This window comes from Engraulis encrasicolus, chromosome 1 (assembly GCF_034702125.1).
Source record: "Engraulis encrasicolus isolate BLACKSEA-1 chromosome 1, IST_EnEncr_1.0, whole genome shotgun sequence".
Lineage (NCBI taxonomy): Eukaryota > Metazoa > Chordata > Actinopteri > Clupeiformes > Engraulidae > Engraulis > Engraulis encrasicolus.
In genome coordinates this window covers 26,833,677-26,852,741 of record NC_085857.1, presented here as the reverse complement: position 1 = coordinate 26,852,741, position 19,065 = coordinate 26,833,677, and the positions used below count along the sequence as shown (strand labels likewise).

Sequence of the window (19,065 nt, the reverse complement as noted above, 5' to 3'; positions counted from 1 at the left end):
CACACACACACACTTTCTCTTGCATACACACAATACACATTCAAGCGCAAATGGGTAGGCAACATTTATTACCATATGGAATATTTTCGACGATGTTGACGGCATATTAATTATGCTCATATTCACCCGCACGCACCGATTCAGCGGATAACAACATGCCTAATTAAATTGTGTGAGAACACCTCCAGGAAGTAGGAAGAGTCATAAAAAGAATAAATAGCCTAATGATGATCGGATGAATTGCCATTAATGTGCAAGCTCTGACAAAATGTGTAAGCTTAGACCTAAATTGAGTGTAGCCACAAGCCCCTATACCGATTCTCGCATCGCAAGATCTGAAACGTCTAATATTGCAACTTCAAACTTGTTTTCTGGATGTGGATACTTTTTTCGTTTGGTAAAAATGACGGAGAGTGCAATAGGAGGCCTAAACCTCACCGCAGTAACCTACAGCGCCGCGTTTAAGCTGGCCTACAGCTTACCTATTGCAGCGCTCCCGTGTGAGCTTGGACGTCCAAAATGTTTATTACCATATGGAATATTTTAGACGATGCTGACGGCATATTAATATATGCTCATATTCACCAGCACGCACCGATTCAGCGGATAACAACATGCCTATAAATTGTGTGAGAACACCTCCAGGAAGTAGGAAGAGTCATACAAAGAATAGCCTAAATAACGTAATGAATTTTCTTTTTTTTTTTTTTAATTATGATCGGATGAATTGCCATTAATGTGCAAGCTCTGACAAAATGTAAATTGAGTGTAGCCAGAAGCCATACCGATTCTCGCATCGCAAGATTTGAAACGTCTAATATTGCAACTTCAGACTTGTTTTCTGGATGTGGATACTTTTTTCGTTTGGTAAAAATTACGGAGAGTGCAATACACCTCACCGCAGTAACCTAACAGCGCTTCGTTTGAGCGTGTAAGCGTTGGCTATTTATCTCACATCGCCAACAGCTGGGGCGATAACCTAACCTACACTTCCCTAATGAATTTAATGTTGTCACATTGGCAAAAATTAGCAAGCGACTGATATTGCTGTTTTCGTGCTCAAATTAAGTGTAACCAACTGTCGGGTTATGTGTCGCAGGTGAGAGTGCGCATTTTTCCAGCGACACCTCTCCTTGTTACCAAATACCCTGGAGAGTAGGCCTACTGTACACCACAAATACGCCAAGACACAAATATTGAGTTTTAAAATAATATTTATTAACTAACAGAAATCTAAAAGAGTCCCGGGGCACCCCAAATCTATAGCCTACAAGTCCGAAATTCCAAACCCGGTCCCGTGTCCATTTCCTTGGAGATCCCCCCCACAGTCATCCGTTCCGAAGGAGGCGGAGGAGCGGTGGCCAGGTGTCCATCCATTGCGAGGCTGGGGAGACAGGAAGAGCTTGGTGACAGCTAGGCTTGATTCCATAGGCAGTCCAAATGACACTCACTTCCATAATTAAGTAGGCTACGCAGGTAATCGCTGCACTTATTCCACGTGATTTACAACACTGCACTCGCTAGTCTAGGTTAAACGTTAGGGGTGAAGTTGCACAGCACTCGCACACAGCACGGCTCACTGCAAACAATGTGTGCTGCGATTCACCTGGGTAGGCCAGCGGTGTTAAAAGTGAGTCCAAGTACAACTGGGTTTGGAGAGAGAGAGAGAGGGGAAATATATGCTGGGAAATATATGCAATGTCATCTCATAATCATGGAGTTCCTCATGCGATTTCATCTGGGTCAGTCAGAAATGCATGCACCCTGTAGCCTGATAAACCAGCCTAAATGTATTGGATGTCTTTATTTAGTCTGGCTCCGATGAATGGATAAAACGGAACATTGTTGATGAGCACAACCCGTTGTCTTTCAAACCATGTCTGTGCTAATAGGCCAACGCTCTGACCAATCAGCGCAACTGACTGTGACGTAGTAAGCGCGACAGACAGCTGTGGTGGAGAGGGGACTGTAAACAAGGGAAGTAGTGAAGCTGTGAGCTGGACCGTGGATAACTTTAACGTTTTGAGATGGAGTCGGACTTTAGTTGTCGCTTTTGCCAAAAAGACATGCGAGTTGCCGGTGTACTACAACACTATACAAAACTGTTCCAAAGTTCAACTTCAGCTTTGTCGGTTTCAGCGAACGTCTCGCATGCATCGAGGAAGCCCACGGTGTTAAACATACTTGAAAGAGATCTTCCTGTATTTATAGGCCGTCAGGTCACCTCAATTTTCGTTCATTCTCGCTCCACAGCATCCGAACACGATGCCCATAAGATGATGAACTGACCAAAGCTATTGTAGCGAGTCTGGGGGGTTACTTAAGTTGTGTACGCATCGGTTCTATGATTCTGTTCTATGGTTTGGTGGGTGCGAGGCACTGTTGGGGTTCGAATAAGGGGAGCGGGGAGTTCTCTCTGTTTACTGTGAGAGATCTACGTAGCAGCTGTGCTACAGTTGGGTTACTGGTAAGCAGTGTAGCCCTACTTGTTCATTATTTTTATGTGGCGTGGCTGTGGCCAACTGTCTCCATTAAACGGACACTTCTGTCTACATCCTGTGTGTTCCCTGGCTACCAAACGCTACACTATGTTTCACTTCAGAGAGGTTCGGATCGTGAAAACATCCAAGGGTAGGCCTATAGACGTTTACAGAAGGAATATTTTCCTTAGCTGAATGAGGAGACACGATACACCACGTGACCGCGCTAAACCAATCACGTTGCCGATTTGGACAGCTATCAGTCCTCTTGCGTTCCACAAATTGTACTAAACTAAGGTTTTTAAAATATATATCTCTCTAAGGAAGACAGATTGATTCTTAACAGTTAAGAATGACCGTGATTAATTTCTATCTTGAAGAACAATAATGCATGAGGGTGCCAAAGGCAAAGACATGAGCCCAAATAGAAATAGGCCTACAATATCAATAATATCCAAGATCAATAATGATCGTTCATATAGGCTATACAAAGTGGTCCAACTGTTAAACTGTGCTTCAAAAGGCAATGCAAGTTACCTTTCATGATATATACATTTTTAAAAAAATAATAATAAATGGAAACAATTCCAATTTTCAGTGATATTCATGCATTTAAAGTGGGATAAATGGATCCTAACATTATCAAACACAAGCAGGTAATTGGAGTGCTTCTGGGTCTTCACCTTTTTTCCTTGGTGTTCATCAGTGTAGGGGCTGTCAAACTTGGTCCAGGAAGACAGATGCTGAGGCATTGTAGCCAAATAAAGTAAAAAAAAAAAAATGCAACCTTGAGTGCCTCGGCATCCGTCTTCCTGGATTCCTAACAGTGCTTCATTTATAACAAAACAATAATGCAAGTGGTGGTAGATCCCTTTTTAATCAATAATGGAAGCCATTATAATTATCAATATAATGAATATGCAGTTATTCATGTGGTAATTTATCCATTACTAGATACACAACACATACAAACAGTCATAAGTATATGCTTCAATAGACTGGCCTAACTGCATGGTTGTACCTAAACAGGAGGACTAGGGCATCGGTCTACAACCCCTTGGTGGCAAGGAAGATGGAGGCAAGGCAAACAATTACAGGCTGCCCTTTTAATGTATGCCATTGAAATGTTGACAAAATTATCCATTGTTGGCTCCTTAGTGGCACCTAGAATCCAGCTGACTAAATTATTAAGTACAAGAGGAACAGCTGTTTGTGCTTCACTGAACGTCTGTAGTCTTCTGCAGTGGGAGGCCATGGGAACAACGTTGTCCTTTTTCAGTGTTACTATCTGTCTGGCTCATTTTGCTGGACTGTCACAATCTGTTTCCACACCTAAGGGTAACATGTCGAAGACCATATCTGTTGACAAAGTCTGAGCAGCAAACAACAATTCAGGCATTCAGTATTACAAGTGGTGGGGGTGAATAACACAAGATGCCGGCGGTCATGTCGGAGTCTCCTCTTCAATGTATCCTGTCAATAACAACAAATCAAACAGAAAAAATCATGAGTCATGAATACCGGCAAAGGGGGGCTTGATATTGTAGTTTCTTAACATGGTGGGCAGTGTGGCATAATGATTAGTGAGGTGGTCTTAAGATCAGACTAGGGTTGCTGACTCAAATCTCTGACCACTGCATACACCTCCATCCATGCTAAAGTGCCCTTGAGCAAAGCATATATCCCAACATTGCTTTAAGGAAGGTAAACTATACTCTTTAAATTACTGTAAGCATTACTGTAGCATCACACTGCCATAAGACTTCTGCCTTCCTACTACAAAATAATACAGGTGGCAAGATGAATGGTCACACACATGTATGAAATTTGCCTTAATTTCGACAAATAATAAATTGCCTTGCAAACACCTGTAGCTTGAAACAGACAACAACTCCACTTGACTGAACCAGGCCAATATGTATTCCTCAATTTGTCTCATTACTTAGAAAATAATATATTATAAAGTACATGTGTGTTGGGCACACCCTTGCATGTGTATTTGTGTGAAGTTAAGATATGACTTACTGTTGATTCTCTGCTCTGGCAGGATCCCTCAAAACCTGGTATTCCGTGGGTAGCAACTTTTGGGTAACTGCACCTCGAGATCCACACAGTCAATGTCCTTGATATGAAGGTCCTGTGTAGGTCCTTTACTTCAGGAGCTTGCACAAAAGAAAAAAAAAAGAATGTAGCTGGCAGACAAACAGTAGCCTATATTTTCGCTGGTGAACTGGTACAGTTGCATATTGTTAAGATCAAGCAAACAGACATGATCCTCATTAACATTCACACTACCTATTACAATCAGTGTGTTAACTTGTGACAACAGATTGTAGGCCTAATAGACTGCTGGATATTGTTAACACAGACCCCCCTCAATAACTCAGATGGGGTGGGGAACAGTCCTTAACTCAAACACAACATTTGGCTATGGTAAAGTACAACCAAGACATCTTTCCACAGATGATAGAACTAGCTTACCTGCCGGTGTGTCTTTGATGAAACCTTTTTGTCTGTCAGATGTGTTCTCCTAGCTTGCCAAAACAATACCTGAAGGCCTTCCCTTTGTCACGTTTCCCCCTGTGGAAAATCAGTACGTTATTCTTCCATCACAAAGCAATTAAGTCCATAAACTAGCTTCTTAGTGTTATTTCCACATCAACGGAACAATTAATTCAACATAATTGAGCAAGTGCGTTGTGAGAGATCATCGTGGGGCTCGATTGACGGGATGGTTTCTCGGAATGCTCACCGCACTGAAGTGTTTGAGAATACAATCACGCACAAGAATGAGTCTCAGAAGTGTTTTCGTTGGTTTACTCGGTGTATTAACTGTCTGAATACACGGTATCAGTGTGATTCTAGTGTAGATCACTCCACCGGTATGGCACCATTAGCTCCATAACATCGATGTTATTTTAGTGCGACGCCATGCTGGTCTCGTCGAAGTGCAGTGTACTAATTTCCAAAGTGTAAAATTTAACTTAAGACGCAGCATGTGTATCCTCTAGCCGCCGTACACAGCCGTTTATCTGTCATTCCCAGTCAATCAGCCCCACGTTCATCTCACACAACGTCCATGTAAACTTCAATCTTACGACCACAGACTTTGTTTAGATAGTCAACATTAAAGACTGTAAACTGAGATTAAAAAGGGAGACGTCCGGGGCGACAGTCCATCTGTTACAATGGCAACAGGGTGAAGCGTTTACCAAATCATTACCGTCATCTTTTAGGAATATACTTTACACACACCCTGACGTTGTTAAGAGCATGCCACTTACCATTATATGAGGTGAACCTCGTCCACTCCGAGGACCTTGTCTTGGAAGACAACACGTCGCGTTCAGCAAAAGCCATGCCTCCTGACTGCTCCGAAGACCAACTGGCACTGACGACATATTTTTATGTTTGCTGGGTTATCGACGCCCAGTTGCATGGCAGTGAGTCCAAAATTGCTCGCCTCCTTCGCCTGGTCTACCATTAGGGCTAACAAGGGCGAGACGACTACCGGTACTACCATCGGGTTTTCAAAGAGCCCCATCATTTCGGCTACCAGTGGAGTTAACTGGTAGATAAGACTTTTGCCATAGCCTGTCGGTAACACGGCGAAAACGTCCTTCTTAAAAATGAATGAACGTAGAGCCTCCTCTTGCTCACGTTTTAACGAAAACCCCAAGTCTAATTCTTCCAAAACCGATGCCAATGCAGAATCAAACGAGCGCTGTTCCATTGCCTCCGCCATCTTTCTTGTGCTTTCTCCACTGCCCAGCGTCTCACTGCTATGTCGTCACTCCCTCAAAACCCCGCCCCAGAACCCTCTGCCCCGCCCGCGTTGATTCAAAACACATCTCTGCGTTGTGATTGGTTTAGTTACCATCTTGCCAGATTCAGGGCAAGATTCAAAATGAATAGTTGTTCGATACCAGACCCACCCGCAGCTGAAAAATTTTCAGCGTCCAGCAGGTGGCGCTGGTTTACCAGGCTATGCACCCTGCGCACCGGGAAGTGTGTTTTTTCAAACAAGAAAACTGGTTCATCATATGCATGGCTTAAACTGACTTTAATGTTTGCCAACGTTACGTGCTATAGTTTTCCTCTCATAATAGCACATGGCGACTGTGACCACAGTTAGATGACCTCGCGCGCGTAAACCCATTAAAATATAGCCTAGCCTTCTGTGGCTATTCAGAGCAATATGAACCAATCAGGTCGGCGTTGCTATTAAGCAAAATACATCCCCGATGTCTACTTAACTAAAATAAGATGCATTTGTCTAATATTTGGAGACATCGCCTTGCTCTTTCTGCGGGGAATTAAGCGCCTCTCTCCCTCGCTCTCTCTCTCTCCCTCTCTCGCCCACACACACACACACACACACACACACTGTTTGGAGAGGACGCATTTAAACTGTTACAGTTTAGGCAGTAGGGGAGAGCAGGGACTCATGAAACTCGGGACGAATGAAACACTGCGATTTACTTGAAAACTTTAACATATCCGAAAGTATGAAAAGTCAAAGTTGTCAGGTTTACAGGCAAAAGGAATTTAAGTGTCGACACTGTCGGGACGAATGAAACACCCGTTTCATCCGTCCCTCTCGCCCATTGACTTAAAGCAGGATCAAAATAAAATGGGAGCACTTGAGATGACTATGTTCCAACTTGTCTTGAGCACCGTCGTAGCGCAACAAATCATTATCGTAAACATAGCCTAGATAATTGGAAATTACAAAAAATAGGCTACATTTTATAGACTTTGGCTAGTCAAGTCAAGTAGGTTTTATTGTCAATTTCTTTACATGCACTGGTCATACAAAGAATTTGACATTACATTTCTATAGGCTAAGCCGGCTCCTCTACCTGTTTGAATTAGTGCAGCCTTACAGGGAGGACGTTAATTTGGCATAGGTCAACTGCAAGAGACTACTAATTTGTGACTTGACGTGATGTGTGAATAATTAGGCTACGATATGCAACAGGCATATTTAGCCGCACTCAGTCATTCATTGGGTGAATGTCCCGACCCTGTGTGTCCGCGTGCATGCATGGGGTGGGGAAAAATACATCAAGCGTGCCATCACCACCCATCCCCCCGGACCCACGAAACCCACTGAAGATCCAAGCAATTGTAGTCTGTCAGTCAGGCTTTCCCCCAGCGCTTTCTTATCAAGGCGGCCGCCTTGACTAAACCCCACCCCCGCCTTGGCTACGTTCCCTAAAATTTTTTTTTAAAAAAATGCGTCCAAGGGCAAAAAAAAAAAAAAAAAAAAAAAAACTTGTAAAAAAAAAAAAAGTTGTAATGCATGTTCAAGCGCAGGCACTAGGACAACATCGGTTGGACTAAATGGTGACACCTAGTGGTCGGATTTATTACTACGCCATGTGTGTCCATCCTCGAGGCCATATTTTGAAACAATTTTAATTTCTTGGGTTGCAGTTACGTCAGAATGCCCCTTCACTGGAGCGCGCGAATTTGAAATGGTGGACAACCTGGGCTTGGAGCCATTGAAACCCATTCAAAAGTACATTTGTTCGATGTTCGACAGAATATTTTTAATTAGACCTTAAGACACACCATGGGTCTTGTTTAAAAGCTGAGAACCTCAGCTTTCCATACCTGAAAACGGTATTTTCCTAGCATCTACCAATCCGAAGGTAGCCTACTTTAAGTGCAGAATTACTTTTCTAAAGATAGCGTTTTGTTTCCTTGGAAACGGACGCGGTTTATGTGTTACGCATACGCTATTTGACTCGGGTTTGCATTATTATGGATGAATTTCTAATCTTGACATTCTAATGGACAATCTGTGCGAGTTTCAAAATGCGTTTTTATGTAACATGGGAGTAAAATGTGTTAACAGTACGCCCGTCTGGGATTTGTTAGCTAGTTCGCTAGTTAGCTAGCAAGTAAGTAATAGCAGAAATAAACTCTCTCTGGTAATAGATATTAGAATCGATCTGTCTCAATGGCCCAAGCATAAACAAAGAAACACCAGGATTTGGATGTAATGCTATAATATCAGCAATTTGTCAAAGCAAAACATTCTGAGAACATTCACAGAACCAGTTCATTATATCCACAGCCTTGAGTGCCGGTGTCGTGCCAAAAAGCGAGTGCCTGCCAGAACACGAGTGCCCTCATTGAAACCAATGGAAACCAATGACCAATTTTTCAGATATTTTTTACCCATTTTTGCCGATAAATCCAACACAATTTAAGATGGAAAGCCTATCAATAAAGCAACTACATTCCTTCTGGAAGTATTACAAAGAACTGGTTACAATTTCGGTATTATTTCCATAAAAGAATCTAAGAATTGTCATAACAAATTATACAGTTTCATTCAAATAGCTCATATTAAGTGGAGGATGAGTACTGTTTCATAAGCATATTTTTAGTTAATAAATTATGTAATTAATTCTGCGAAAATAGTATAATTTTCCCTCAAAAAATGTCATTGGTTTCAATGAGGGCACTCGTGTTTTGGCAGGCACTCTCTTTTTGGCACGACATGGGCAAATCTTTCCACTTTTGACATGATGTAGTGTAGAGACCTAGCACTTGCTAGCTAACTAGCGGGCCAGCTAGTTTAACAAATCCCAGACGGGATGTAAACACATTTACTCCCATATCACATAAAAACACATTATGAAATTCGCATAGATTGTCCATTAGAATGTCAAGATTAGAAATTCATCCATAATAGTGCAAAACCGAGTCAAATAGCGTATGCGTAACACATAAACCGCGTCCGTTTCCAAGGAAACAAAACGCTATCTTTAGAAAAGTAATTCCGCACTTAAAGTGGGCTACCTTCGGATTGGTAGATGCTAGGAAAATACCGCTTTCAGTTATGGAAAGCTGAGGTTCTCAGCTTTTAAACAAGTCCAATGGTGTGTCTTTAGGTATAATTAAAAATATTCTGTGTCAGATCGAAAAAATGAAGTTTTGAATGGGTTTCAATGGCTCCAAGCTCAGGTTGTCCACCAGCAGCGGTAGATCACCACCAGGGGGCAGCACTATGACGTCAGCAGCAACCCAGCATAAATGGGCCACCAGTAGGGCAGTTTAATTACAACAGGGCACTGGAACTCTTTTTTGAAAAACCGAGAAGGATGGCCTGCAAGGACAAGACTTGCAAAATGTGCCATAGGTAGTCATAGGTAGCCAGTCAATTTTGCACTCCATTTGGTTTCTCTTTTTCGTTAATGTAAACAACCTGCACTGCACTTTTTGTTACATTTTTCTTTTCAGCTTCTGTAAATAGTTTTGATATGGCAGGTCAATAAATACATATTTTCCAGTTCTACACAGCTTTGTTATTATTCAGCCCCCCCCCCCCCCCACCCCCCGAAACAGTATTCGTGCCGTGCGTGACATCAAACCCCGCCAACACCTCCCCCCGCGTGACATCGCGAGTGGCGCCCCCCCCCGCCACGCCGCCCCCCAGGGACAGACTCGAAGCCTCACCACCTTGACTAACCAATTTTCTGGGGGAAACACTGTCAGTATTTTAGTGTGTGCCCAGGTAGTTGAATTCCTGCATGGCCTGGTCATCTCAATAGTGCCAAGAAGATGTTTGCCCTCAGGCTAGTGTGTTCATAAAGCGCATGTTCGATTTGCTGTAATAGGCTACGATCAGTAAGCCTCAACTTGTCTGTCGTGTCTTTTCCTTCTTTCGATATTTTGTAAAATAGGCCCACGTTAAAGCCTAAATACGATAATAGGCCTAAATAAGGCTAATAAAGTAAGCTAAATAAGTCAGGCCTAAATAAAGTTGTTTTAGCCTATGAACTCAGGCAATGCAGAAATTTGCGGAGGGATTTTGGATATCTTGGCCTATAGGCTACCGATGGCTTTATGAACTTCATGACTGGGCTACAAGATAGTCGGGTAAACATATTGACTTGTAGACCACCAACATCTGATGCTGAAGTGGGGGAGGGTGGTTTTTTCACTTCAAATGTTCCCCGACACACACACACACACACACACACACACACACACACACAGATACGCGCTAATCGCTCTCTCTCTCCGTCTCTCCCTCTCTTTCTCATTGTTGCTATACGTGCATCTGGATAGGCATAGGCAGTGTGGTCACCCAGCACATTTTCATAGAAATGCTGTGTTTTTTTTAATGAAATCTTTATTCAGTTATTTGTGAACAGTCTCTGCGTTTCTCTTTCGATGTTGCGTCACTGTGGACAAGTGTCTGCTCGAAAACTTAATGCAAAGCGGCTAAAATTTTCAGAACTTGTTGAACTTTTCAGAACATGAATGTTTGTCTGTGGGGGAGGGGTGGGTTACAGCAGTGCAGTGCAGTGCAGTGCACGGGACTGCACAGCCTTTTGTGACATGTCGTGGCGCGACAGGTAGGTTATCCAGCCTCCGAAGGAGTCATAGTTCCCCAGTCATACTGTTGGTTCGCATCTCCACCGAAGCAACTGAATTTGCAGTCCTAATCACAGATGATTAGCCACACCTGGTGTAACAGATGTATTGTCATGTGTGCATCACATCCCCAGTTAACCAGAATCCCGTCGATCGCGCACAACAGCGCATTGAAAGGATGAAATGTTCACAAGCACCAATACAAAAAAAACGTCTTCAACCTATTAGTCCGTAGGCTATCCTGAGGATATCCGTTCCTGACTTGAATAGGTAGTGCAGAAATAATTAACAGACATCACTTAGCCTATAAGTTAGGAGCGGAATTGAGACGGTGAATGCAGGACAGAATAATGAAAACAAAACACCGTCGACTGGCGGTCTTGTTTAGGGATCAAGCATGTGTTATTATCAAATACCCAATGTTACGTGCAACGCGCAATTGGCTGACTCTTTCCACTTGTAGCCTAAAACTGAGGGAGGGATCAACATACAATGAGCTACACTGAAGCAGATTACTCTGCTTCGCAAAAAAAAAAAAAAAACAGTGCACCAATAATACCCCCGTCTTCAACCTACTATTTAGGCTACCAGATATATAGGCTAGTAATAGTATTAAGTTGTGCTACCTTGTTTTTTGTGGTAACGACAGTGTAGATCAGGTAATAACCTGCAATAGGGAAGCGGCATGCGCCAGTTTTAAAGACGGAATGTCGTCGCCAAATGTAAAATCACCTCTCTCATGCTGACATGACGGGGCACTACTTCATTAGGCTACAATGTTGTTCATGTCTGTTTGACTCACACTATACGAGTGGTTCAATTTGTGTTTTTGTGCTCATCGCACAAATGAGACAGACAGGCTTGCTTGATAGGGCTACACAAAGCAAGCGACATCCGCCGCTTGATTTCATGTCTCCTCAGTCTCTCCATTACGGTTTATTAGCCTACTCTGTTTTGCTATTTTCGTTATTCTTAGCCCTGGCATTAGAGATGAAGCAACTGTGATCAGTGAGGTTGTGGAAACGGTTGAATAGGCCTATGGTCCTAAATTGGAAGCGGCCGATGCCAGTTTTGAAGACAGAATGTCGTCGCCAAATTTAAAATTCGATCTCTCTCATGCTGGCGTCACGGGACACACTTAATTACAATGGTGTTCCTGTCTGATTGACTCGGTTTTAATTGTCTTTACCGGTTCAAATTGTAGTAGGTATGCAAACTCTGTATCCTGAGGATACCCGTTCCTGGCTTGAATAGTGCCGAAATAAGTTAGGGACGGATTGGGAGACGGTGAATGCAAGACAGAAAAAAAGTCGTTTAAATTCACATGGTGGTCTTGTTTAGGGCTCACACTTGTGTTATTATTAAATGCCCTATCAAATGCCCAATGCTAAATAAAACATGCAATTTGCTGACTGTATTTCTACTACTACTAAAACTGGGGGATGGACAATCACGGGAGCACAGACAGACGTACAAGCACGGGCAGACGCTGCTCTGCAAAAGCAGTGCTATACTGCCCCCCGCATTCCGAATGGCCACAGGGTGTAATGATCACGGTGCGCTGCCGCGGCACGGCACGGTAATGAGCAGATTGAAGTTACACCATCTGTATATATTTATTCACTGCATGGGTTTTATTAGGGCCCGAGCACCGAAGGCGCGAGGCCCTATTGTTCTTGCTCGGATTATTATTATTATTATTATTATTTTTCTTTTTCATCCACGTTCGGGCTGTGCATTTGGTGTGGGAAGCACTTGGTGGCTCGGCCTTTTGCATGGTGATTGGACATGGCAACCGCTACTCAGAACCGGAAGTTCGGATCCGGATTGGCCCCGGGCACAGAATAGCGCCCCCTATCGCATTGAAATCCCTGGCTGACATATAGTTTGTCGTTTGGCCACGAAAAAAAATATGCATATATATCTCACTAAACCAAACAAATTTGCAATGCCAACCCATTAGCCACGCCCAACAGGAAGTGAGATAATTGGACTTTTTTCAAATTTACATGTAATGGGATTTGAAACAATCCTCCTAAACCGTACATCGCACTCACTTTATATTTGTTGTACTTGAGCTCAAGGCATTGACGATGACAAATTGCGAGGGAATTTTTGATATCTCGCAATTTCACAAGATGGCGGCTTAATTAATTAAGGTATCTAATTTTAAAACAGGAAGTTGGCCACCATTTCAGTTTGGAGTGTTTTCAAACGGTGCAAACTCACACATGTATGCATATAATGACTATAAATTTTTATATATGCCTAAAATTGAGGTCACGCCCCAAAACACTTTTAGGGGCGTGGCCAACATCTACTTTGAGCTACAGACTCGGGAGTTTTTTTAAGTTGTGTATCTCACTAAGGCGAACAATAAAGTCCATACAACGATATGGCCACGCCCAACAGGAAGTGAGATATTTTGACTTTTTTGGCATTTAAAAACAGGAAGTTGGCCACCATTGGGAGGGAAAGTGGAAAACAGCGATCCTAGCGGTTACGTTCCAAACACCAGGGTGATCCTATTGAAACTCCCATAGACAAGTTTTTAAAAAAATCCCACAAAGATATGACTTGGAACTATAACACCAGACACATTTTTCAGCGTACACAATAGCATGAACTACTACCTGTGAAAATCTTAAGTCATTTTTTGCCCTTTTAAGAAAAATAGAAATTGTGCAAATCTGGTCGGAAACGGACTACAGCTCCCAGCATGCTGTGCTTCGCGCCTCGTTGACAACACAGAGAAACAAATGAACGCGAACGAACGCAAGTTCTTCGCATATCTTCACATTCTTGTAATCCTATGAGTTCCACATTGTCTTCTTATTACACATATATACACGCGATCATTTTGGTATGGTTTTAAATTCTCTAGTAGATATGATGGCTTCTGTGGTGACGAGTAACCACCTCTCTGGCTCATGTTTGGCTATGCTAATTTGGCTATGCTAATTACATGGAGTAAACAAGCCACACATGCCAGTCGGTGTAGTTCTGTATTAGCTTTTTAAAGAATATTAAAATCAGCTCAGATCAGTGAAAAACCGAACATTTTACCACCTGGTTCGATAAAACGGGCCAACATGCCCATAATATGACTGCCACTACTTCTACTTCGTCGTCAGGGCCGAGATGTAATTTTTCAAAGAAAAAAAACATTCATTTGTTGCAGGGGATTGGAACGTTGCCAGCTGGGGGCGATGAGATTACTTTCCCTCCCAATTGCAGTTTGTAGTGTTTTAAAACAGTGCAAAGCACACATGTATTCACATAATGAACAACTAACTCTACTATAAGCCTGAAATGTAAATAAGGTATAGCGCCACCAAGTGGTAGGCAAAGGAACTGCAGGAAAAGTTTCATTCTTCAATATCTTGGGAACTGAACATCGTACAGACTCCATTTTTGTTTTAGGGGGTCATAGCAACACGCTAATCATGACAATGCTAATGTTAATTTTGAATGCTAATTCATGCTAATTAGTTTTTCTTCAAAATCTCGTGAACCGAACCTCGTACAGACTCCATTTTGGGGGGGGGGGCATAGCAACATGCTAGGTGGCATGCCACACCCCTGCACAATGTACCCCCTGCAGAGACCTGTCCGAAGCTGGCATATATATGTGACTGCAGTGGCTACCAAGTCCAGTGCCACCATGTTTTAGGCGAATGAATTGCTAAAAATGTGGAAATTAAAACATTGTGCATGCGTCTATATGATTGTAATGGCAATGCAAAGACGGCAGTGCTACGACAATGACGCCTTCACCTTCCTCATAGCAGTCAGAAAATTGTTACACTTCATCCGTTGTTCACAGGTAAGGGTGTATTTAGGGCAGGGCAGTGCGACATGCCACGTCCCTCAGGGCGTAGGTGCGAGGGCCCGCCAAGGCCGCTTGCGGCTTTAATTATTATTGTCGTTCATTTTGTAATTCTCTTGTCTTTTCACAATGTAATTATGCAATTCCTTGGGATAATGTGTCATTTTGGGAACATTGTCATGTCATATCAGCTGACCCAATGCCCGCCCCTTCCTTATCTATAAGAACTGTCACTCACAGGCTGACAAACACCTATACACCTGACGAAGACCGCCTGAGGTCGAAACGTTGTGTTCAAATAAATCGGTGAGCAGTAACAGTGTGCGGATTTCCTTACTACTTTTTACCTTGTCATGTTGAAACCTTAGTTGCAGATTTTCTTCCAGAGCATGTGAAGGCTGGCTGGCTGGCCTCACATTAATTTCAGCTGTGAATTGGTTTAGAAAAGTTAGGGTTTAGAATAGTAAGGGAAATGTACAATGTACAATACTGTAACTGTGACAACACTAATAATTGCCATTGACCAGTACTAAAAATATCAACAAACTCAAATCAAATCAAATCAAATTTAATTTTATTAATATTTTTACAGAAAATAAAAACAACAACAAACCAACAAGAACAGTGGAAAAGTAGGTAGGGAGGGGGCATCTTCGTGAAAATAATGTCTGAAAAGTAATTGTTCAGGTGAAAAAATGTGAAAACATTTTCAGCGCCGCGCCAAGGCCTCCAAGATGGCCAGCAGGCGCTCGTCCCTTGACGCGGCCTCCCTCTCCTCTCGCCAACGCTCCTCCCTCTCCATCGTCTCCGTCTGCCAAGCCTCCTGCCTCTCCAGTGCCTCCTCTCTTCCATTTCCTCCTTTCTCTCCTCCCTCTGCCCCGTCCTCTCCTGCACCATGTGTTGCCACTCCTCCTCCTCCTTCCCTTTTAAATCCTCTAACACCTCCGCCACGTCCAACCTACGCCGCTTCCTCGCCGTCTTCCGCACTGGTGTCCCTTGAGGTCGCAGGCCCCCCTCTCCCTCCTCCTCCTCCTCCACCCTAACGGCAGAGGAGGGGGTGTCCACCACTGTGTCCTGGCTCCTGGAGGTGGTGGCAAAGAGGACCGGGGGAGTCGTGGAAGGCAACGCCCCCAGCACCTCATGCATAATCTCAAACCACTTCCAGGACACAGCAGTGGGCGCCCCCCCCCATGTACTGACCCCAGTTGGTGGGGCCTTAAGCTTAAACAGACACAGTAACTTTACTTTACTTTTACCTTCAACCAATGTGTACAAAAATCATTTTAGACGGGAACACTACATGTGCACCCAAACTGGATGCAACATATAGCCCTAGTGATAGATCCTGTGATCCCTTTACATTCGACAACTCAGACAACCTGCAAGTTCTGTACGGCTTTTTTTTTTAGCCTGCAAGTACTCTCCCTCCAGTTACACATACAAGTTTTATGCATCCACACAATACACATGTATTAACAATTCCCATACAAATACTTACAAATACTATTAAAAAAAGAATAATTTATTGCCCTACTTACCTTGTACTTTTGTTTAAGGTTTTCCCACTTCTTTTTCAAGAAGTGGATTGTTAATTTCCCCTGTAGCTCTCTCTCCTCGAGGTACATCCTGGTCATCATAACATAGACCAAAAAAAAAAAAAAAAACCACAGCCAGTTATGATTAGTAAGTGGGATCAGGGATGTGCATTTAAATATAAGATTGGTAGCTTATACTAGGGCTACAGATAATGCTACCAGCTCTATTCAACAGATAAAACGAAAAGCAAAGCATCATCTGCCCTTACTTGTACCCAGCCACATTGGTTGTCCAACCTCCAGTAAAGACAGTTTTATTGGCCACCCTTCACTGAATGAAATGTGCGGTGTCGTCGTCTGTCCCTGAACAGTCGAGTACAACTTCTATTAACTTCGATATTAACTGCTGACAGTTCAATCATTGTTCTCTACCGATAGAGCTCTACCTATATCGTAGCATGTTAATCGATCTGTATTCAGTTACAACAAGCTGAAAGGCAGCCTCCAGGGCTGATGTATTCATGTGTTTGTGTATTTTGAGCGTTTTTGAGACCACTACTTTTGATGCTGCGCTACATTAACATAGCCTAGCGAGCCAGACCCGTACAGCAAAAAGCTGTACCAGGGTCTAGGAGGGCTGGGCAGCAGTGTGGGCGGGATAAACGGTTGCTTCAGCACTCAACGCCACGCGATTGGATGGCAAACAACCAATCCCCACACACTTCTGTGTAACGTCACAGCTGTCTTGTGAAGCGGCAATTCCGAGCCGTCGTAGCAGTGAATGCGTGTGATCACCACAGCCACAAACAAGTTTCCTAATAAATCGTGTTTTCACTTACATAGTTCAAAAATGCCTCGTTTTCAACCACACGACCCTTCTTGATCATCCAGCGAAATGTTGAGCAATTTGGGGCTTGTTAAATGGTTATATTTATGATTGTTGTCAACATGGCATGTTCGGTGTTAGCTAGCTAGCTGTATACCCATAACTAATACACGGCTGGATATTAGCTCTGTGTAATTGACGACAGATTGGCTAGCCGCTAGCTCGGTAGACTCTAGGTGTCATTCCCATCTATTTAGTAAGCGACTTACAGACTTTCAAAGCTCCCAAATGTCTCGTTTTTAATGACATGGATTTTATTAGAATTTGGGGCAGGCATATAATACAAGGCTGGATACCTAGCTCTGTGTTATTGGCGACAGGTTAGCTAGCCAGCGAGGGCCCCTTTGTAGGTGGAGCGGCAAATTCGAGCCGTCGTAGCAGTGAATGCATGTGATGACCACAGCCACAAACAAGTGTCCTAATAAATCGTGTTTTCACTTATACAGTTCAAAAATGCCTCGTTTTCAACCACATGGCCCTCCTTGATCAACCAGCGAAATGTTGAGCCATTTGGGGCTTGTTAAATGGTTATATTAAGACTGGATACCTAGCTCTGTGTTATTGACGACAGGTTAGCTAGCCACTAGCTTGGTAGACTATGCCATTCCCATCTATTTAGTAAGCTACTCAAAGACTTTCAAAGCTCCCAAATGTCTCGTTTTTAATGGCATGTGTCTTATTAGAAATTGGGGCAGCAATTTCATTCTACACCTACAGTAGTGGTCTGATAATAGCGTGTGACTAGGTCCTGTAAAATGCTCAACTTAGCTTACCGAGCTAGTTTAAAACATCGAATGATCAAATGGTATTGTGTTGTGATCTATTTGTGTCCGATAAGTTCATGGTGTATTATTACATCAGTCCATGTCAGACACGAAATGTATTATCATCCAGGCTTTTTAAATTAAGTGCACTTTCGTGCTGTACGTAGCACGGACGGACACCATGCTTCTTCTTAGAAAGTTTCCTGTTTACTAAGTAGCCCGGCCCCCCTCGCGATTTGATTGGCCCTGTCATCGGATAACTTTCAGCCTCGCAAAACGACCGGGGTCCGCTAGACTGCCCCCGGGAGCAAATTCAATTTGCGGTCGCTAGGGGCGTCTAGATTTCTAGGCTAACATTAACATGTTGTATTGCATTATCAACATTATAGTTGTTTTTAAGTAGGCTACGATGGTCCGGCTTCAAGCTAGCATGGTTCTAGGGTACACAGTTAAGTTAACAACAAGACGACAAAGTGACTCATATAAATGTGTATAAATGTGTTTTGTACACATTTTATCACAGAACAAATTGCCAATGATGTGCAAACATTGTAAACGTAAGAACTTACATCTGTACGAGTTGGGACTCGCAGTTGTCGCTTCGTACGCCATGTTTTATGTTTGTAACTTCGCGGGTCGTTGTCGGACGTAACTTCCGCTACGTAGACAATATGGCGACCGTTGAGTGCGAAAAGTGTACAATTATCCACACTTCGAAAAATGGCCGATTTGAGGGCGTTATTCGGGCACTTTACAGTACTCTTCACCGCCGCGATTAGAAATGGAACCGCCCTGCGTACCCAAACACAGTGCGGAAAGTACGGACATTGGAACAGCCTATTAAATTCATTGAGCCATCATCTTGTCAAATTACGAGATATGAAAAATTCCTTCGCAATATATCATCGTCAATGCCTTGAGGTCATGTCCACCGAATATTAAGTCAATATGATGTACGGTGTAGGACAAGTACGTAAAAGTCCGGAAAAAATGCCAAAGTCAAAATATCTCACTTCCTGTTGGGCGTGGCCATATCGTTGTATCGGACTTTATTGTGCACCTTAAAGGCCAATTTATACTTATTGGCGCTGACAGTTGCAGAGCCTGTGCAACCGTCTGTGCGCGACCACACCCCCCGCGCAGAGGCTCTGCAACCGTCGTCGCGCGCCTCAAA

General features: G+C 43.1%; 1 long non-coding RNA gene across 1 annotated transcript; it reads right to left on the bottom strand.

Moving 5' to 3' along the window:
• Positions 1–725: 725 nt before the first annotated feature.
• LOC134457329 (uncharacterized) lies at positions 726–16,340 on the bottom strand. The gene is made up of 3 exons (XR_010036430.1): positions 16,245–16,340; positions 15,054–15,133; positions 726–1,384 (listed from the first exon to the last, which is right to left on the bottom strand). It is a non-coding gene; the product is annotated as an uncharacterized LOC134457329 (long non-coding RNA).
• Between the last annotated feature and the right edge of the window lie 2,725 nt (positions 16,341–19,065).